Source organism: Nycticebus coucang, chromosome 1, assembly GCF_027406575.1.
Source record: "Nycticebus coucang isolate mNycCou1 chromosome 1, mNycCou1.pri, whole genome shotgun sequence".
Taxonomy (NCBI): domain Eukaryota; kingdom Metazoa; phylum Chordata; class Mammalia; order Primates; family Lorisidae; genus Nycticebus; species Nycticebus coucang.
The window spans coordinates 35,152,581-35,174,872 of record NC_069780.1 but is presented as its reverse complement, the minus strand read 5'-3'; the positions used below and the strand labels follow the sequence as shown (position 1 = coordinate 35,174,872).

At 41.4% G+C, this 22,292-nt stretch overlaps 2 protein-coding genes across 6 annotated transcripts in view; one reads left to right on the top strand and one right to left on the bottom strand.

Annotated features, from left to right (window-relative positions):
* Positions 1-22,292, top strand: part of PAPSS1 (3'-phosphoadenosine 5'-phosphosulfate synthase 1) — a 358,089-nt gene that overhangs the window by 111,832 nt on the left and 223,965 nt on the right. The window lies entirely within an intron of this gene.
* SGMS2 (sphingomyelin synthase 2) overlaps positions 1-22,292 on the bottom strand; it is an 88,833-nt gene that overhangs the window by 63,997 nt on the left and 2,544 nt on the right. The gene's annotated exons all lie outside the window — the stretch shown is intronic.

Sequence of the window (22,292 nt, the reverse complement as noted above, 5' to 3'; positions counted from 1 at the left end):
GAAACTGAGACAGACCGTGACTACACAAATTAGCAAATGAAAGAACATTTGACAATACACAGTTAGATTCCATTTCAACATGAGCTCTCTGAAGTGATGGACTGAGGGTTGTCTCCTTGGTTCATTTTAGAATAGAATATCAAGTCTCAATGAGAACAGACACTCATTTTTTAAAAAACATCCCTAGCCACTTTGGTTATATAACCCACCCAACTAGGCCAAATCCAAGAGGATTTTTTAAAGAGGTATTTTAATCACCTCTTGAAAACTGACTACTCCTCAACTAAGAAGGTACAGTGCATGCAAAGCACATCTTCCAATAAGATAGATATCTGACTTAATAGCAGCTAGGTCCCCAAAGGTCATTTTCTGCTTATAAAGCATAAAGCAGCACTCCACCCTACAACAATCTACCCTTCAGTCCTAACCCAAAGAACGTGAGATCTTTGAATTTGTCTATGTGAAAGGACTGTTAGGATAAAGGTTGACCTGAGGGCTCTGAGCCTCCGAGCACCACCTCTGATCTCCCTGCCATGGCACTCTCAGCTTATTCTGCTTCTCACTGTTGACGAGGGTATCCACGGCAATTCACAGCGACACCACACGACTTCCACTACGTCTGCTTCCAAACACAACATTCAGAAACTATTAGTAACACTTGTGGCTTATAAACAAACATTTAATAGCAAAGCTGGCTCAGACAACTATTTTTGTTAAATTCTGGGTAGATTTAAAGAGTCAACCCATATTCTCTTTAGAATTCAATCAACTCCCATTTAAAATAAAAATATCATAAGAACAAATGATTTAAAGACAGCATTTTAAGTGTATACCCAATCCTAAGACTGTTTTACAAATAACAATTTTTTTTTTTGTAGAGACAGAGTCTCACTTTACCGCCTTCAGTAGAGTGCCATGACGTCACAGGACTCACAGCAACCTCTAGCTCTTGGGCTTCAGCGATTCTCCTGCCTCAGCCTCCTGAAGAGCAGCTGGGACTACAGGTGCCCGCCACAATGCCTGGCTATTTTTTGGTTGCAGTTCAGCCGGGGCTGGGTTTGAACCCACCACCCTCACTATATGGGGCCGGTGCCCCACTCACTGAGCCACAGGCGCCACCCTACAAATAACATTTTAATAGAAGGGTCAACTACATAATTTATAATAAAAACTTCAGCCTTGTTCTATTGACTGATGACAACAAAGTAGGAAATGGGGTCATCTGCTGTATGAGTGGGACAAAAATATAGGAGCTAACACCATGTTACCTTTTTGTCTTTCCTACTAAGCTACTTAGAAAGAAATTTTATAAATTACATCCTTCTGAATGTAGTTTTATAATTTTCCTGTTCCTTGCTTACCTACCAAAGGTAATTTAGTTGTCAAGATGGAAAATAAAAGAAAAAAATTAAAAGAAAAGGGGAAATAGGCTTGGATTACCCTATAAATAAAGTGTTGGGAAAAAAGAAAAAGCACCTTAAGATCTATAACAGTTGTGTTCCACTAACAAATGCAAGCAGTGTAACGTAATTCTTTGTACTCTCAATGAACCCCAAACAATAAGAAAAAAAAAAAAGAAATATTAGTCAAAAATAAATAAATAAAAAGATCTATCTAAAACAGGTAGCTAAAGAAGAAACAATAAAAGTAATAACTACAAAACATTAAAGTCTGGCAGATTCAAAATTCATTAAGACACAAATGAAAATTACTAGATAGGTCATTAACACAGGTACACTTTACCATGATTTTCATGACTGTTAACCAGGAAAATAAAAGTAGTTTGATCTAAATTTCTCTTTCACACCTTAACACATAGAGAGAAAGATCTAAATTATAGCTTCCTTCACCTAATTTCAAACATTATCCACTAAATTATTCCCAATCTCATATATATCAATATTACATGAGTTATCCTTGATAAACTCATGTCCCTTAGACACAAATAATCTTGACTCAATAAGAATAACAGTGATAAAGAACAGTTAATTTCCTTCTCTTAAAAAGATTACTAGTATGGCTCGGCATCTGTACCTCAGCAGCTAGGGCACCAACCACATACACTGGAGCTGGTGGGTTTGAACCCAACCTGGGCCTGCCAAACAACAATGACAACTGTAACCAAAAAATAGCCAGAGCTGTGGCGGGTGCCTGTAGTCCCGGCTACTTGGGGCTGAGGCAAGAGAATCACTTAAGCCCGAGACTTTGAGGTTGCTGTGACACCACAGCAGTCTACCCAGGGCGACATAGTGAGACTATGTCTCCAAAAAAAAAAAAAAAAAGATTACTAGGAGCCCATCATTAGTTCACTTTTCTCCTCAATTTCTATAAAATTGTTGTTGGAGACAAATGTTGTGCTGTCTCAGAAACACAGAAGCAATAATCAGATTTTTCCTTCTTATCCTAATACTCTTGTCATGATCTTCACTAACCTGTTCTAGAGAAGTACTGGAAGAGTCTACCAAATTAATCAGTCACAACTTCCCCAAACATCTAAATCTTCAGGCTGTGGAACAGAACCACAAGTGCTCCCCTTAACAATCACCATCTTCCCAAATCTGGCCCTTAGCAAGAGTGCCTTGGGAACAGTACCAAATTGGACTTAGGAGACTGATGAACCCTAACTTTACTCAGCAATCTTAGTTTTTGCATTTAATAAGACTAAGACCACCTAAGCATTTTCAAACTCTACTTCCAACATCTTTATTCCATCTTTCCAAACCTCCTGAAAGTATTTAAAAAAAAAAAAAAAAAGTGCCCCAGTAAGTAGCATCTACTATTAGAGCTGTCCCAACTAGGTTGGTCTCTGCTTCAGGAATTTAAAATCCAGTTGAGGATCAAAGGACAATTTCTGTCTCAAATTAGCCTATTAACGGACCATGCACTTTCAACAGGGGCAACAATTGCTGCTTAAAAGGTTAAAAAAATTGTTTGCGGCCCTACTAAGAGCATAATATTTCACACGTTAATATTCCACAAGTAGAGGAGGGTGCTTAGGAAAAATCTGTCTGAAAAGGTTCCTGGGATGGGGAAGGCAATAACGAAAAACCAGAGGAAAAGCTCTGCACTGGAAGAACCCAGAAGGGCCAAATGTCTGCTAGTAATTGGCTAAACTACCTGAACAAATTACTCATTGATTGATTGAGATGAAGTCTCCACTCTGCCACCCCAGATAGAGTGCCATGCCATCCTAACGCACAGCAACCTCAAATTCTTGGGCTCGAACAATCTTCTTGCTTCAGTCTGCTAAGGAGCTGGGACTACAGGTGCCCATGAAAACGCCTGGCTATTTTTTTCTAATTTTAGTAGAATAGGGGGTCTCACTATTCCTCAGACTGGTCTCTTAACTCTTGAGCTCAGGCAATCTACCCGCCTCTGCCTCTGCCTCCCAGCAGAGGTGAGGATTACAGAGGTAAACCCCTGCACCCAACCCTTGAGCAAATCATTTAAACTGAATTTCACCTTGACATACCACCATTTCATGGGGGTTTTGCTTGGATTAACAACTATGAACAGCCAGATCTTCACTTCTCAACTTTAACGTGCCTTCCTCAGAAGGCCCTTTCCTGACTGCTGTGTAAAGTAGGTTTTCCTTCTTCTCTCAGCACCACTGACCCTCCTCCACCACTGGTTTCTCTGTTCTAACTGGATGTCTCCCACACCAAGTGATAAGGTCCGAGAGGGCAGGGGCTGTTTTGTTTACAACACTACACCCAGCCTGGCACAGAATGAGTGCTTGCTTGGTTCTTTCCAAGCCCTTCCCTTTATAAACTCTGATCCTCCCAACGTGTGAAAGGTGAGCTAGGACTCTTCTAGAGAATAACCCTAAGAGATGGCCATCCATGCTACTAATTTTCTGGTTCTCTTAAAACCACTTCAAGATCCCATTGGTCCCAGAATAAATCTGACAGAACATTTCCCCAGGATCTTGATCAAATTATAAAAATTTAATCAGATTTTCAGAGTTTGTATGATGATAAACTTGATATTAAGAAGGTTTTAGGGGCGGCGCCTGTGGCTCAGTCGGTAGGGCGCCGGCCCCATATACCGAGGGTGGCGGGTTCAAACCCGGCCCCGGCCAAACTGCAACCAAAAAATAGCTGGGCGTTGTGGCGGGCCCCTGTAGTCCCAGCTACTCGGGAGGCTGAGGCAAGAGAATCACTTAAGCCCAGGAGTTGGAGGTTGCTGTGAGCTGTGTGAGGCCACGGCACTCTACTGAGGGCCATAGAGTGAGACTGTCTCTACAAAAAAAAAGAAGGTTTTAGAGAAGGAATGCAAATGTTTTTAAATCCAAAACAGCATGTCAAAATGGCACTTTTTACCCCTCATAGTCTTCATGTTTTAAAAGATCTTTCTTCCCAGGCAGTGCCCATAGCTCAGTGGGTAGGGTGCCGGCCACATACACCAACGCTGGCAGGTTCGAACTCAGCCCGGGCCTGCTAAACAACAATGACAACTGCAACAACAACAATAATGACAACAAAAAATAGCCAGGCATTGTGGCGGGTACCTGTAGTCCCAGCTACTTAGGAGGCTGAGGCAAGAGAATTGCTTAAGCCCAAGAGTTTGAGGTTTCTGTGAGCTGTGTGATGCCACAGCATTCTACGCAGGGTGACAGCTTAAGACTCTTGTCTCAAAAAAAAACTTTCCTCCCAAGAGTTAGAGGTTGTTGTGAGCTGTGACGCCACCATGGCACTCTACCGAGGGTGACATAGTGAGACTGTCCCAAATAAATAAATAAAAGAGCTTTCCTTTCCTATTCCAGTAGCTGCAGATCTACCATTAGATGTAACAATTACTGAGCTGCTAACAGAGAGCTGAGGCCACAGTCTAGGATATGAACCCATTCTGCACCTAGGAGAAAAAAAGTCTACAGTGGACAAGGAGCATGTGTATCAGGGAGGGGGAATCAAATGTGAGATGAAGTCTATTCAGATCAGAACAGCTAACGTTTGCTCAGTATTAACCCCCTGAAAAATAACCCTTCCCATTTAGGAGAAGCCAAGTGAGATACTGTAACAGTGAAAAGAATCTCAGTGAAAATATAACACAAGGAAATAAAGGCTCTCTGTATCAACAAAAGCAGTTCTCTAAGTCCAACGTCAGCTCACAACAGCAAAAAGAAAATGTACATCTTTCTGCAGTATCAAGATATTTGGCAAGGTTTTAGAAGTAAAAGAAAAATGTGTGCATGTGTATAAAAGTCAAGGGGATTAAAACAAAAAATGTACAAAACACTTCAGGGAAGTATTAAAACAGGGAATTAATCTCTACAGGGTCTTATCTTTAATAGGATCAGAATCTTAAATTAATATTTTCTTTAGTTAAGAAAGCCAATCCCTTCTAAAAACACAAGCAAACCCCACACAGACGCTTCCATACCACAGCCCCTACTAACGGTAATCATTTCTGTTACCAGGAAACATTTGCACAAAACAGGATCTATGTCCTCCTCTTGCCTCCATCCCTCCACCTGAAGGAATAACCCTGCATTAGCCCTACGCTTAGTATCTCCACAGCAACTGGTATAATTGGAGGGTTGCCACAGGAGGATAATGAAGTGGAAAACAAAGTGAAAGAAGGAGTGTAGGAGAAAAAACATTTCCACACAGCCATTGTGGCACAGGACCTACCAAAAAGAAAAAAACTCGCTAAAAAAGAACACTTGTGAAGTTGCTAGAGTCAACTGTACCAAGCGGTGAAACCCAAACTTCAAATTTGCATGGGACAAAAAAAAAAAAAGGTTTCAAAAATGGTAAATTTATATAGAGTTAACTCTGGAGATGACCCTACCCAAAGAACTCTGAGGTAGAGAAGAGATGAGGTTTCTGAAATAGATAAAAAATGATTTCACTGGTTTTCCACACGACTCCCAAGCAGGTACAGGGTACAAATGGAACATCCCGGAAGAAAGGACTAGAAAGCTAAGGAAGCCTTAGAATCCACTACCAGCAACTGGCTTGTGATGGTGGGAGAGAAAGAGAAGAGGGGTTGTGCAATCCTGGGCAAAAGATAGCTTCAGCCCAGGCAAGGCAGCAGCTATCAAAGGCAGATGGCCGGGAAGGGAGCAGCAGATTGACGGGGAAACAGGAAACCCAGGCTCATCATTTGCATCTTCAGGATGGCAACCGTGGTAGATAATATAAGCAAAAAGGCAACATTCAAGAACATGCAACTCATTAATTTAGCAAATACATCTGGAGTGGCACCGTGTTAGGAAATATACAGATGCAAAAGTAGAAACTCTGCTCAAGGCACTCACAGTCTAGAAGGAACACAGCATCAACAGAAAATCATATTACAATATCGTAACTGAGAGACGGAGAAAGCCCTCAGTGCTCTGGAACAAAGACGAAGCCCCCAGCACACCCAGGTGAAGTGAAAAAAAAGGAGAGAATGAGCAAAATTTCCTGCAGGGGATGCTGGAGGTTGATTCATCTGTGATTTAAATCACTCATCTAAAAATGTTCAACAAGATCAAAGTATCCTCCACAATGCTAAACCCAACGAACATTGTGTTCTCATTTTACTCAACTCCTCAAGAACTTGTAATAGAACTAACTACTCCACCCTGTTTTAAACACTCAATTCTTTCGGCATCTGGAACACACGCAATTCTGGTCTCCCCCCTCCCTGGTACCACACGGCCTCCTACTTGACCTAACACCTCCACTATTCCTCAGGACTTCTCTCTCTCAGTGATTCTAGAATTCCCAGAGATTTATATACCACTTCTTTGCTGACACGGCACTGGCCCTGAGCTCACCCCTGAATGCAGGTCTCTCCATCACAAATGGCTATCTGACACCAATCTCCACTGGGATGACTAACTCAAATTTACCAACAGCCAAACCACAACTCCATTCACAAAACCTCTTCACCCACCAAAAAACCTAGCAGTCATGCTTAATTTCTCTTTCTTGTCACACATCCTGGAAATCTCCAGAACTCTCCACAACCCATCCACGGTTCTCCATCAGCACACCACACCTACTCCAAGCTGCACGGCTCTGCACATAGAACACCGACAGTGGCTTCCCCCTCATCCCCTTGCTTCTGCTCTTGCCCCCTTCTGTTCTACTCTGCCCAGCAGCCAGAGGGATCTATCACAAAAGCAGATCAGATCTTATCCTTCTCACATCACTTCTGAATGCGACCAGAGTAAGACTCACACTCCCTACAAGGCCTGCAAGCCCTACCCGCGCTCATCCTGCCTTGCCACACCTCTCTCTGCTCAGCCAGACTGGCCTCCTTTCCATTCTGGCTCTTTGCCTCATAGGCTGGTGCACATACAGTTTCCTCTGCTGAGTCTCTTTCTTCACAGCTCAGTGCAAATCTGATCTCTTCTTTTTAGATTCTAAAAATTTTAATTATGGGGCAGCGCCTGTAGCTCAATCAGGAAGGGCGCCGGCCACATACAACTAGGGTGGCAGGTTCAAACCCAGCCCAGGCCTGCTAAACAACAATGACAACAACAACCAAAAAAAAAAAAAAATAGCTGGCTGTTGTGGCAGGCACCTGTAGTCCCAGCTATTTGGGAGGCAGAGGCAAGAGAATCACTTAAGTTTGAGGTTGCTGTGAGCTGTGACACCACGGCACTCTACCCAGGGTGACATCTTGAGACTCTGTCTCAAAAAAAAAAATTTTTTTTTAATTACAAGTACCTAATAGTTATAAGCATTTATGAGGAATGTGATGTCTTGCTCTAGGCATACAATGTGTAATGATCACATCAGGATAACTGAGGTACCCAGCACCTCAAGCATTTATCATTTTCTTGTGTTAGGAACATTCCAATAATAAGTTGACTTTTTTTCTTTTTTTTTTTTTGTGGTTTTTGGCTGGGGCTAGGTTTGAACCCACCACCTACGGCATATGGGACCAACACCCTACTCCTTGAGCCACAGGCGCCGCCCAATAAGTTGACTTATTTATTGACTATAGTCGCTTTGTTGTGCTATCAAATGTTGTTCATCTACTTAATATTTTTTCACCCACTAACTAACCTTCCCCACTTTATTCCTCCCTCCTCGCTATCCTTCCCATCCCCTGGTAGCCATCATTCATTCCACCTTTTGTCTCCATGAGATCAACTGTCTTACTAGCATACTTGACCCCTTCCAACAAACCTTTCCCGACTATACTACAGTAGCTTTTCAGTCACCTTCTACTCCTTTAAAGAACTGGCCCCAATCTAAACTTTATCAGTTTTACTTGCTAATCATCCTGTCAGTCACCCTTTTCGGCACCTTTTCCTCTCTCAAGACGTACTCTCAAACAATCTCCACTGGAGGCGAAACCTTAACTCCCGTTCACTACTAAATCCCTGGAACGAAGAATAAGGTCTAGCACATAGCAAGTGCCCAGAAAAGTGGGTTGAGTGCATTCATTAATTTCAGAAGGAACTGAGGAGGGCTTGGGACTATATCTCAGCCATCTGTGTAGTATAGGTATTTGACAAAATAATACATTGATGAAATCCAAGCCAACCCATCCTAGGAACTTGGTGAGTCCTGTGGCTTTCCCTATGGCTGAGGGAATTTTCTTCTGTGAAATCCTTCCTCTGCACTTAGTTCTTCTCCCTAAAGAACTGCCCCTTCCTCCCACCCCTCTCCTCCCCTGCCCCATCCTCTCCCTTAATTTCTCTGCCATGCCTGTGTCTTCGTACATTCTTTTTTTTTTTTTTTTGTAGAGACAAAGTCTCACTTTACCACCTTCAGTAGAGTGCCACAGGACTCACAGCAACCTCTAGCTTGGGCTTCCGTGATTCTCCTGCCTCAGCCTCCCGAGCAGCTGGGACTACAGGTGCCTGCATCGTTATCTGTTCCTGGCAGCCAGATATTTAATAGCAAATAATGCTTTCTCTGATCTAGGTCTTACAGAGGCCTTGTTTCCCAAATTGTTACAAAAAGCAACCAAACAAGAACACAAATTAGTAAACATTATAAGCAAGGCAAATAAGGCAAAGTGGTGGTGGATAACAAGTAGAAAGCAAGGAAACAGATGAGGACTCCAAGGTGGTGATGGTCTGGGCTATGAGACCAGACCAGGTACAGAGGAGTGTGAGCAGCCATCTTTCCTACAGCCATGAATTTAATAACCTAAATATTTTATTTATTGGCTAAGGTGCATCTGCTGGCATTGAAATTCACAAATCCAAGCTAAAGATAACCTTGGAGAGATGTTCCCCTGTACGATTTGGCTGATTCACTCATACTAGCAAAAGGCATCAGAGCCTTTCTATGGCAACCACTGACATGACTCCCTGATATCAGTTTATAAGATATACCAAAGTCTTTGGATGGAAACTCTTAATGAATTACCCTTAGATTCATGTAGTATATTGTTCCTTAAGGACAAAGCTGGTTAGAGCTGCACTGCCCAGTAAAGCAGCACACGTGGCTACTTGAGCAGGTAACATGGGGCCAGTCTGAACTTAGATGTGCTGTAGCACAGAATGCACACCAGATTTCAAAGCCTTAGGAAAAAATATAAAAATTTCAAGAATTTTTATATAGATTACAACTGAAAACATTAACATATAATAATTTTTCAGTACATTGGGTTGAATAAAAAATACTCATTTCACCTGTTTCTTTTTATACTTTTTGTAATGAGGCTACTGGGAAACAAATCACATGTGGTGGTCATGTGTGGCCCATGTTCTAGTCCACTGGGCAGCACTGGGTTCCGGGGATGACTACCTCCTGGGGATGGTCAGCACATTGGACAGGGGCTGCTCTTTGCAAGCTCAGAAACTGTTCAGTTCACCTCAGAGAAATAAGCTGTGGAGCTCTGGTTCATATTAACAAAAGATGGAACAGATAATTATTAATCTTTAAATGTATCAGTGACGGCTGGGAGATGGAGCATATGCCTTTCTGGTCCTAATGACAACTATTTACTGAGCCACTTACATAGCCAAGTCATCTTCATTCAGCTATGGAGCTATCAGCAGGGAAAAGCAAACTATTGACCAAGAGTTGCTTGACTAAGATAAAATGTGAGCAAATAACACACAGCATCCTGTGGGGCATTGTACCCCTAGACCCAGTGCTCAAGCAGTTTCTAGATTAGAGAAGTGAGGGCCTAGGAAAGCGTTTTAGAACACAGACTAAAATTTTCTTTCTTTCTCTTTCTTTTTGCGACATAGTTGCTCTGGGTAGAGTTCCATGGCATCATAGCTCACAGCAACCTCAAACTCTTAGGGGTAAGTGATCCCTTTTACCCAGCTTCCCAAGTAGCTAGGACTACAGGCACCTGCCACAATGCCCAGTTAGTTTTTCTATCTCTTGCTCAGGCTAGTCTCAAAATCCTGAGCTCAGGCAATCCACCTGCCTCGGCCTCCAGAGTTCTAGGATTACAGGTGTGAGCCACCATGCCAGGCCAGACTAAAGCTTTCTTACCCCCACATCAAGTTTTCAAAGCTGTAGATTTATAAGGAAAAAAAAAAATTGATCCATCTTACATATATATATTTTCCCTAAAGTAACAAAACAACTCCACATCTTTAAAAGAACTGCAAATATGAAAAGACTATCTCTATGGCTTTAGAGTTGCCATTTCTTTTTTTACTCTTCTACACACGACAGTCTCCTCTCTCTTACAAATTGCTGTATGTACTTATACCATCCAGCTAATTTTCCCCTATATTTCTTTAAAAGTATCCAAATCCTTGGGCAGCGCCTGTGGCTCAAAGGAGTAGGGCGCTGGCTCCATATGCCAGAGGTAGCAGGTTCAAACCCAGCCCTGGCCAAAAACTGCAAAAAAAGGTACCCAAATCCTTTACTATCCCTGATTTCATTTCTTAAGACACTGCAAAATGCCCAAGGTTTTATTTATTAACTTAGTACTATTTCTACATCGATCAGAGGGAGACTCTTAACTGAAAGAAGCTGTCTCTGAATCACAATGTAAGATTGTTACTGGATTCCTAAAAAACCATCAACAAAATAACTAGCCCCATTCATTATAATTCTAGTCTTTTTAATTTCAGAAATTGACACTGTGATTTTGAAATACCATCTACTCTGGAGTGTTACAGCCCTCTAGGTACACATGATCCATAACGATACCACCTTTTCTTCAATTCAATATGATTTATGAAGCCCTTGTATAGTATCTCTTGTTCTCAGAGAATTCTTAATAACATTTTAAGGCAAAGAGAACAAATACCAGATTTTGAAAAATTAAAGAGAATCTGGAGTCAAAAGTCAAGTGATAATCTCTACCATTCTCATCATCCCCACGTTTAGACTGTCTTTCACCCCTACAAACAGAAAGGCACAATGTGGAGCCACATTTCTGTTAAGCAACTCAGAGGCGGCTCTACTTGCTCTGGAATTACTAAGACATCTCGATTATTTTTCTGAAACCTCAGTACTATCATTTTAAATATTTGCTAAGGCCAGGTTTGGTGGCTCACACCTGTTATCCTAGCACTCTGGGAGACCGAGGCGGGTGAATCACTTGAGCTCAGGAGTTCAAGACCAACCTGATCAAGAACAGGAGCCCACCTCTACCAAAAATAGAAAACCTAGCCGGCTGTTGTGGCACATGTCTGTAGTCTCAGCTACTTGGGAAGCTGAGGAAAGAGAATTGCTCAAGCCCAAGAGTATGAGGCTGCTGTGAGCTATGATGCCACAGTACTCCACCCAGGGTGACAGACTGAGACTCCGTCTCCAAAGTAAACAAATACATATTTTCTAGGTATAGAAATATACAGAATTATCAAAAGTTCACTAACTATACCACAAAGTGGTTACTTTTATATGTAAAATAAAACAGCCCTGCCAGGCATGGTGGCTCATGCCTATAATCCCACCACTTGGGAGGCTAAGGCGGGTGGATTGCCTGGGCTCACAGTTTCGAGACCAGCCTGAGCCAGACAGAGCGAGACCTTGTCTCTAAAAATAGCTGGGCATTGTGGCAGGTGCCTGTAGTCCCAGCTACTTAGGAGCTAGAGGCAAGAGAATCAAGTAAGCCCAGGAATTTGAGGTTGCTATGAGCTATGATGCCACAGCACTCTACCAAAGATGACCAAAAAAAAAACAGCCTTAAAAACATAAACACTTGCTATACCTGGCACATTAATAGCAATAAATCATGAGATCATGCAGCTCTTTCCCAAGCCTGGCGTAAGGAACAAGTCAAAACACAGACTGCCCTATATTACTTTCCTATGCTGCTGTGGGAACAAGTCACCACAAATTTAGTAGCTTCAAAACAACAAAATTTTTTTTCTCACAGTTCTGGAGGCTAGAAGTCCAAACTGGATCTCCCAGAGCTAAAATCATATTGTCAGGGTCATGTTCTTTTCTGGAGGCTCTGGGGGAAAAGCCTTTGCCTCACCTTTTCCCACTGCTACATACCATGCGCATTCCTTAGCTGGTGGCCCTCATCCACTTTCAAAATAGCAATAATTGAGTCTAACGATGCCAAGTCTCTTGTTTTTGACTCTTCTGCATCCCCTTTCCTCTCATAGGATCCTTGTGATTACACTGGGCCCACACAGATAATCCAAGAGAATCTTTTTTTAGAGTCAGAGTCTTACTTTGTCACCCTCAGTAGAGTCCCGTAGCAAGACAGCTCACAGCAACCTCAAGCTCTTGGGCTTAGGCGATTCCCTTGTCTCAGCCTCCCAAGTAGTTGGGACTACAGATGCTCCCCACAATGTCCGGCGATTTTTTTGTTGCAGTTTGGCAGGGGCCAGGTTTGAAGCCGCCACCCTCAGTATATGGGACCAGCGCCCTACCCTGAGCCACAGTCACCGCCCTGCCACAGGGATTTTTGACCTGTGGCATCACAATGGCACCCAAAAAAGTTTTGAATACATGGGCTGTTGTTGGGATTATATATCAACCTGTATAACAGATTCATGGGTTCTGGACATTAGAATATGAACACCTGCGAGGAACCATTATTCTACCTACCAGTGTCTCCAACAGCAATTAGGAAACAGTCAAGAAACCCCACATGCTCAAGCTGTTCTGCTCTGACAAGGATTTTTAAGTACCTTAATTTACAAGAGGTGAAAATCCTAAAGCTTAAAAAAAAAAAAAAAAAAAAGGTACTATTAGAGTAGTAGGCCTGAGACGTCTGTTCTCGCTCAGCTGAGTGAGCTGACCAGGGAAATAGAATGCATTGCTCCCTCCCTGGACTCACCACCCAGGCCAACCAAACACTCTGAAGTTTTGGGGGTTTTTTGCAGTTTTTGGCCGGGGCTGGGTTTGAACCCACCACCTCCAGCATATGGGGCCGAATTCCTACTCCTTTGAGTCACAGGTGCCACCCAGCACTCTGAAGTTTTGAGAAAAATGTCTGACAATACCATAGTGAAAACTAAGCATCCATGTCTTTCAATAACAATAATGAAATATATGATCTAGTTGTAATCCTCCACATGGCAAATCATAAGGAGTTGATAGCATGTTTGGGTAGGTGTGATTTTTCCTTTGATAAAATTGTACACCCAAGGATACAAGGGGCCCAAATGGTGAGATACATGCTAGATACTACAATCAAAAGTGCCAGGTTCTAAAACCTAATTCAGCTGTGAACTAGCTGTGTGACCTGAGACAAATGACTTAACCTCTCTCTGACTCAAACAGAGATCCTTAAAATGGGGATATCTCCCTCAGAGTGTTTCAGAAATAAATAACAGTTCTATGTGCTTAGAAGAAACCCCTGCACACAATGAGCACATTAAATGTTAAATAAATTTTAAATGTTCTTGCTTGCTTGCTGCTTATAACTTGCCATTTTATATTCGAAGGGGCAAACGACTCAGCCCTAACTAATCTACCATGGGGCATATATTTTATACACAGAGGGTACCAAAAATGTATACATATTTTAAGAAAGGAAAAAAATGTATTAAAATTGTAATGCTCAGTATATTCCAAAAATTTTTGATATCTTGTTTCTCATGTAATTTCAAATTTAAGTATTACAATTTTGATAGTTTCTTCTTTACTGAAAATGTGTTTTTTGACACTCTGTATATGCAAACATATTCAATGATATTCTTGCAGAGTAAGCGATGTATAATTTCACAATAACAATGCCTTTTGTTGCCATTACAGTTTGTAGTAATAACTGGATGGTTAAACGACTCGCCAAACACAAATCGCAGGCGACAGTAGCAGCTGTGTTAAATAAACTGTCTCAGGGCCTGCTAAAGAAAAACCACACAGTATCAGGGAGGACAGTAGGGTTTGTGATTCTTAATGGCCCCAGCATTTTCTGGGACAGTGGTGTTCATGGTACAATACTCCCCAGAAGCCGAAGCCCTGTGAGGGACAGTACCAGTTGTGCTGGACTCCCAGCATCTGCTGAGAGGGCAGGCATATTGTGATTGCTGCTTCAAAAGCTTTTCAGCATCCACAGCTGATGTTATATACTTCTTATGAAAGTTCTTGAATTCAATGGCAGTCCATGACCAACTTCAATCACGTTATTTTAATCCCAAAGGAAAGGGAGAGGGAAAGGTGCGAAGTTAAGACCCTGACCCTCGGAGGGAGGGTAATTGGTGGGACCACCCCTACAGTGCATCTTACAAGGGTACATGTGAAACTTACTAAATGTAGAATATAAATGTCTTATAACTAAGAAAATGCCAGGAATGCTATGTTAACCAGTGTGATGAAAATATGTCAAAAGGTATATAAAACCAGTGTATGGCACCCCATGATTGCATTAATGTACACAGCTATGATTTCATAGTAATTAAAAAAGAAAAAAAGACCCTGACCCTCCCAACATGGGCAAGATATAACTCATGGATTTTCTACCAGAAAGGAAAAAGGCTAGGAGAAATAATGATTCAACTTGGGACAACAAGGTTAAAACCTTTAAGAGTGAGAAATGCAACTTATATGCAAGAAATTAATGAAAAAAAAAAAAGATAGCTGAGCCACTGAATATTTACTGTGAGCTAGGCATTACTCTGTTTTATACATACCATCTCATATAGTTCATACAGTCACCTTACGAAGTAAATATTATTTTATTCCCATTTTGCAGCCCGGAAATGTAGCTTCATCAGAGGAAGCTGTTCAAGGTCACCTGGTGATGAGCAGTGGAGATGGAATTCAAATCCAAGTCTGCCTAAGCCTGTCAGAGTTAACCTCTGGCAATACATCGTGACCTTCAGGCAGCATAGATGAGAGAAACATTCCAGGAGATTGGAGACATACAATCCTTAGTCAAAATACAGCCCTCCCAAACCTGCCTTATCTCCAAAGCTAGTGGAGAGATGATGGGAAGTACAGAGGCATTAGAATCAGCTGGTCCTGCCCTAAATACCTGACTGATTTCCTACCTGTGAGGCTCTGCACACTTGGCTAACTATCCTTTCCAAATTCTCTGTACCTCCACAGTGGAGATAATTCCTATTTGCAGGGCTGTCTGAGGATGAGGACAGCACTTCACTTCATCTTCACTAGTACCCATAGGACTAACCATCGTTTAACCATAATATTTTACTCCATTATCTCCAACTTCCCTTTGTGGTAAAATTCAGAGAACCAACTTGGATTCTTTACTCAAAGACTTAGCTTCACATTCAACTAATGTTTTGAGTCCCCAAAGGTCTCCATTTCTTTGCAGACAGGCTGCTACCTAAAAGGACAAGGTGCTGCATGGCACCCCAATTTATTTAAGTGGTCCATGATCCAGAACCACTTGTTCTTTGTCCCCTTCTTCACCCCTAAAGAAAAACACATTCCTTCTCAGCTCCAGCTGCTGGAACATACTGCTAATTAAAGTAATACCCAGGTAAGGAATGATACTTTAACCCGGTGGTTCTCAACCTTCCTAATGCCGCGACCTTTTAATACAGTTCCTCCTGTTGTGGTGACCCCCAACCATAAAATTATTTTCGTTGCTACTTCTGACTATAATTTTGCTACTGTTATGAATTGTAATATAAATATTTGATATGCAGGATGTATTTAGGCGACCCCTGTGAAACAGTCGTTCAACCTCCAAAGGGGTCGCAACCCACAGGTTGAGAAACGCTGCTTTAACCCCTCTAGGTGGTATGTGTCTGCCTGTTAAGCAGCAGCTTTGGCTGGGCGCCTATAACTCAAGCGGCTAAGGTGCCAGCCACATATACCAGAGCTGGTGGGTTTGAATCCAGCCTGGGCCTGCCAAACAACAATGACAACTACAACCAAAAGATAGGCAGGCGTTGTGGCAGGCGCCTGTAGTCCCAGCCACTTGGGAGGCTGAGGCAAGAGAATCACTTAAGCCTAAGAGTTGGAGGTTGCTGTGAGCTGTGACACCACAGCACTCTACCCACGGTGACAGCTTGAGGCTCTGTCTCAAAATAAATAAATAAAAATTTTTTAAAAAGAGGCAGCTTCCAAGGATAGTTTTGACTGGCAGAGCAGGCCAGGGAAGACGCTGACATGGGTCCCCTCTCCTACCCCTGCCTCACTGGACCCTCACAGATCACAGAACATGACCCACTTCCAACATCAGGCACTAATTCCAGCAGGCATCAGGATCAGGCACCACTCTCCCAGGCACACCACAGGACCTGCCTTTGGCACATTCCCATCTTTCTTTCTGAAGTTATTTTCCCACCTCCAGGGCTGCTACTCCCTGGCCCAGTCCCTTTCAATTTGTGGGAAAGCTTTTTTAAAAAGTTGATTCTTACCTTGTGTTTTCTATGTCCAATCATCTTAATGAAAAGAAGTGATTAAATTCCAGTGGTAGGTACTGCATCCCTCGATGTTTTATCTTTTTAAAAAATTATTACTGGGGGCGGCACCTGTGGCTCAGTGAGTGGGGGTGGGGCGCCGGGCCCATATACCAAGGGTGGTAGGTTCAAACCCAGCCCTGGCCAAACCGCAACAAAAAATAGCCAGGCGTTGTGGCAGGCACCTGTAGTCCCACCTACTCGGGAAGCTGAGGGAAGAGAATCACTTAAGCCCAAGAATTGGAGGTTACTGTGAGCTGTGACACCATGGCACTCTACCGAGGGCGACATAATGAGAATCTGTCTCAAAAAAAAAAAAAAAATTATCATTGGGAGGCTGAGGTATGTGGATTGCTTGAGCTCACAAGTTTGACACCAGCCCAACAGGAGTGAGACCCCATCTCTACTAAAAATTAGAAAAAACTAGGCAGGCTTAGCGGTGGGTACCTGTATGTAGTCCCAGCTACTCAGGAGGCAGAAGCAAAAGGATTGCTCAAGCCCAAGAGTTTGAGGTTGCTGTGAGCTATGATGCTATGGCACTCAACCTGGGCAACAGAGTGAGACTCTGTCTCAAAAAAAAAAAAAAAATTATTATTGGTACAACTGTATTTAGAAGGTACATGTGATGTTTTGATCCAGGTGTACAATACGAATTGATCAAACCAGGGTAAGTGGGGTATCCACCATCTCAGGCATTTACCAATCCTTCGTGTTAGCAACATTCCAATTCTGCTCTTTCAGTTATTCTAAAGTATACTCTTACTTATTGTTGACTATAGTCACTTGGTTGACTAGCAAATATAGCTCATTCTATCTACATTTTGTACCTGATAACCATCCCCAATTTATCCTCCCTTCCTGTAAAGCTTCCCAGGCTCTGGTAAATGTCTTTCTACTTGGTGTTTCCATGAGTTCAACTATTTGTAATAATTAGCTCCCATATGTGGGGAAGAGAATGCAAGATTTGTCTTTCTGTGCTCAGCTTATATCACCTAACACAATGTTCTCAGTTTCAACCATGCTGTTGCAGGATTTCATTCTTTTTGTGGCTATACAATATTCCACTGTATATGTGCCACAATTTCTCTATCCATTCATCTGTTGATGGACACTCAGGTTGATTCCAAATCTCAGCTATTGTGAACAGTGCTGAAATAAATTTAATATGGTAAATCTCTATCCCTTGGACATACATAATACACCTGGCAGTGGGATTGCTGGGTTATACGTTAGTTCTATTTTTACTTTTTGAGGAACCTCCATACTGTTCTCCACAGTGGTTGTGCTAATTTACATTCCCACCAACCATGTATGAAGGTTTCCCTTTCTTCACATCCTTGCCATCATTGCCTGTGTTTTTGATAAAAGCCATTTTAACTTGGGTGAAGTGATATCTCATTGTAGTTTCTATTTTCATTTCTGATAATGATGTTGCACATTTTTTCACATACCTGTTGGCTATTTGTACGTCTTGAGAAATGTCTATTCGGATCCTTTGCCCATTTTTTAATTGGATTATTTGATTTTTCCTATTGAGTTGCTGGAGTCCCTTATACATTCTAGCTATTAATCCCTTGTCAGAGAGGTAGCATGCAAAACTTCTCCCATTTTGTGGGTTTTCTTCACTTTGTTGAGTATTTCCTTTGCCGTTCAGAAGCTTTTTAGTTTGATGTGATCCCATTTGTCCAATTTTGCTTTGGTTGCCTATGCTCTGGACATCCTCCAATTTTCCATAAATGTGATGCCTCATGGATTCAAGTGAATAGCAACTTGCCTCTATTCAGAAATTCACTGAGCATCTTCCTGGCATAGGCAAGTATTGCCTGGTAAACTTGGAACTGAGGATGTCTAGAGCAGGTATTTCAGCTTCTCCCTAATTTTGCCTGAGACTGGCACTGACATCTAAGTGATCTCCTTTCAAAGCCAAGTGTATAAGAGAGCTTTAACACAGTCACCACCAGGCTGAGAAGTGGCACTTAGCTAACTGGCCCTTAAGAGTCTTTTCACTTGCCTGGAATTTCAGTAGCTGGCTTTCATTCACTTCTCTTTAACAATTTTAGTATGTGGCTTTTACTTTATTTTTTAAAAATTGTACATAAGGGTATGTTGAAGGAAAATTGTACATATAAGAGAAAACTCCATCCAGTTAATCATGCTTCTTTGAAACAAAGGAATGTGTGCAGAGTTTGGTTCAAAGTTTCAGGTGATACTACCCATTTAAAATGGAATCAACAGAAATACAAAATTATAAGCCGGAATTTCAAATTGTAAGTAAATCATAAAATGATATAAGGTTTTGGTAACAGGGAAAACCAATTAGTAATAACTCATCCTCTTTATACTTCAATTCTATTAACTATTTCTTTAAATTCTGTTTTGAATTACAAACCACTGTTAGAAATTAATAAATTGAACTGATCTGGGAATTTGTGTGAAGAAGCTGAATTTAACACCACTTAAATTCTATTGTTCTTTATCAAAACTGGAAGTATAAATTACCCCACATTGGAAACGGAAATATAAAATGCAAGGAAAATTTAAAATTTGACTCTGCAAAGAAGGTGTGATATTGTAAAACTTGGGAATATTTAAATAAGTAAATAATTTATATGTACAATAAAAATAGCAAGTGGTCATTTTTGCCCAAAAACGTCTAGCCTGGACAGCACCTGTGGCTCAGTAGGCAGGGCGCCAGCCCCATATACGTAGGATGGCGGGTTCAAACCCAGCCCTGGCTAAACTGCAACAAAAAATAGCCCAGCGTTGTGGCGGGCGCCTGTAGTCCCAGCTACTCAGGACGCTGAGGCAAGAGAATTGCCTAAGCCCAGGAATTGGAAGTTGCTGTAAGCTGTGACACTACAGCACTCTACCGAGGGCGATAAAGTAAGACTGTCTCTAAAAAAAAAAAAAAAAAAAAAGGGCGGCACCTGTGGCTCAAAGGCGTAGGGCCCCATATGCCAGAGGTGGCAGGTTCAACCCAGCCCCCGCCAAAAACTGCAAAAAAAAGAAAAAAAAATTCAGCTTAAAAGAAAAAAACTAGATTAAATATATTTCACTTTTGAAAATGCAAAATAACTAAAATAACTATGGATGTGTACACAGATATAGCTAGAAAGATATTAATGCAGAGCAGCTTAAAATAGTGAAAACTAGAAACAAAGCGTCCAACAATAGGGAATCAGTCATGTTAGTGTCCAACAATACGGAATTGGTCATGTTGAGACGCAGTATAAGAGAATCTTAGTGCCAGAGATGTCCATATCTGGGGCAGGGGGGGCTCCTAAAATAGCTTGTGGAGAACCCATCCAGTTTTGTAGAGAATAATCTCCTAGCTGTGCAACTTCAGGAAGGTAACTTCATTTCCCTAAAACAGTTTTCTCCTCAGTAAAATGGGGTACTAAGAGTAGCTACCTCACAGAGTCGGAGCGGTGAGATCAAGGCATCTTAGCTCTTTTTGTCTCATGTGCACCGGGGTAAATAAAAACAAAAAAGGATGAGAGGATATGATGTTAATGTATTCCCTCAGTGGTAGGATTATAGCTGATTTGTCTTACCTATACTTTTAAATTTCTGTAAGTAACACATTACTTACGAGGAAAACAAATAAACTGGAACATTCACATGGTGATAATCCTCTTCAAAATCTCCCATAGTGCTTTGTTCCCAGTAAATCTTGGTTAAGCTGAATTGATCCTTCAGACTTCATTGAAAGAAGCTTGCTATGGAATGTTTAAAATTATTTAAACTCAAGGGCTATACTTGTCTATATTTTTATCAGTTAAAGCAAGGCACACTTGCATTGTTCATTACCCCAAGAATTTATGAGCCCTAATTCAAGAATGCTCAGAAAGCCACTAGCTCCCCCATGATCAGTGGGAGGCAGCCCACAGCAGCCCATTTACTTATTTCCTCCCAACTCCCCTGCTCTCTCCTTTTTGGCTCTTTTTTCCCCCTCTTCATAACCAAAGCCTGGGGTCTCTACTAGACTGTAAGCTTGAAAGGCAGTAACAATGTTTCCTTCATCTAAGTATGGCTAGGGCATAGTAAAGTGGCTGGAATATAGTAATTACTTAATGTTCAGCAAATAAATGAATAAATATCTGATAGTAGTAGTTCAGGTCAAAAGCTTCAATTCACTCATCAGAGACATACATAAAGATTGGTAAGTTATTCTTTTGTTTAAAACTGTCAAAATTCTCAGTAATTTTCCCTAAAAAAGAAAAAAAATCTCACCTCAAAGTATTGTTTTAAAAAAAGTTTTGGCTGGGCATGGTGGCTCACACCTGTAATCTTAGCCCTCTGAGAGGCCTAGGTGGGCGGATTGCTTGAGCTCATGAGCTCAAGACCAGCCTGAGCAAAAGCAAGACCTGTCTCTACTAAAAAAAAAATAGAAAAATTGAGACAAGAGGATCACTTGACCCTGAGTTGGAGGTTGCTGTGAGCTATGACACCACATCACTCTATCCAGGGGGACAGCTTAAGACTCTGTCTCAAAAAGAAAAAAATAAAAGTTTTCATTTGTATCCCACTGTTTTTAATAGATATACAATTTCTATTTCAATATTTCTATTCAATATTTTCCCCTTCATTTTATTTAAAGTCCCACAAAAATCCCAGAGAGTTAAAGTAATGTGCTCTGTGTAACCCAGCTAAAAAGCTGCCGCTCTGACAGCCTCAGGTCTCTTGGATTTCCACGCCCACCATCTCTGCACACTACCCTGCAGAAAAACATCTTCCATGACCTTTCACCCTAAAAGTTGTTGTTGTTATAGTCATGGTAAGAACAAGTGTTTTCAATAATAACTTGAGCAAATGCTAAGTTTCTTCCAAATATTTCCAGGGCTTTTGAGATACTGAGAAGAGAACAGAACAGGGAGCGGCAACCTAAGTGGCCAAGTGTTTCCCTCCAGTTTCACAGGTCAATCAGCTTTACTTAAAAATGAAACTAAAGAAACCAAATTAAATATTAACTCGTTTAAAAAAAAAAAAAACCAACACCAAAACACTTCAACCAGAAGACTGCTGTGAAGAATATCAGCCCACCAAGGAAAAGGATATAAAAAGGAAATTTTGCACCATTTCTTAAAAAAAGGGGTGGGGGATAAAAGTTAGAGATCTTGCCACAACCCTTTCTTCCTGCAAATTCCAAGTTTGACACTTTCAGCCAGCCGCTCCACATTGTTTAAACAGTGAATTGCAGCTCTCATTACACAGGAGGGGGGAACCAAAAACCTTCTCAGGTATCCACCACGCTGAAATGTTTAACTTGCTGAAAACATCACTTCCCAGTCCAAGAACTTGCCAAGGGAATTCACAGTCTAAACCTTAGCCTATCAGGTTTATAAGAAGGAAATCTTTGGAAATTAATTGGTTACTGCCCAAGCCAACTGGAACATTCTAATATTTATATACAAACAGTTACAGTTTGTTGTATACAGTTTGTATACCAGAAATTATGATAGGCTTTTTTGCACCTTATTCCTAATTATTAATCCTTATTTAATCCTCATTATAATTCAAAGTGGTTATAATCCCATTTTACTGGTTCAGAGTGTTTAATGTGCCTGAGGTCTCACCGTTCAGATAA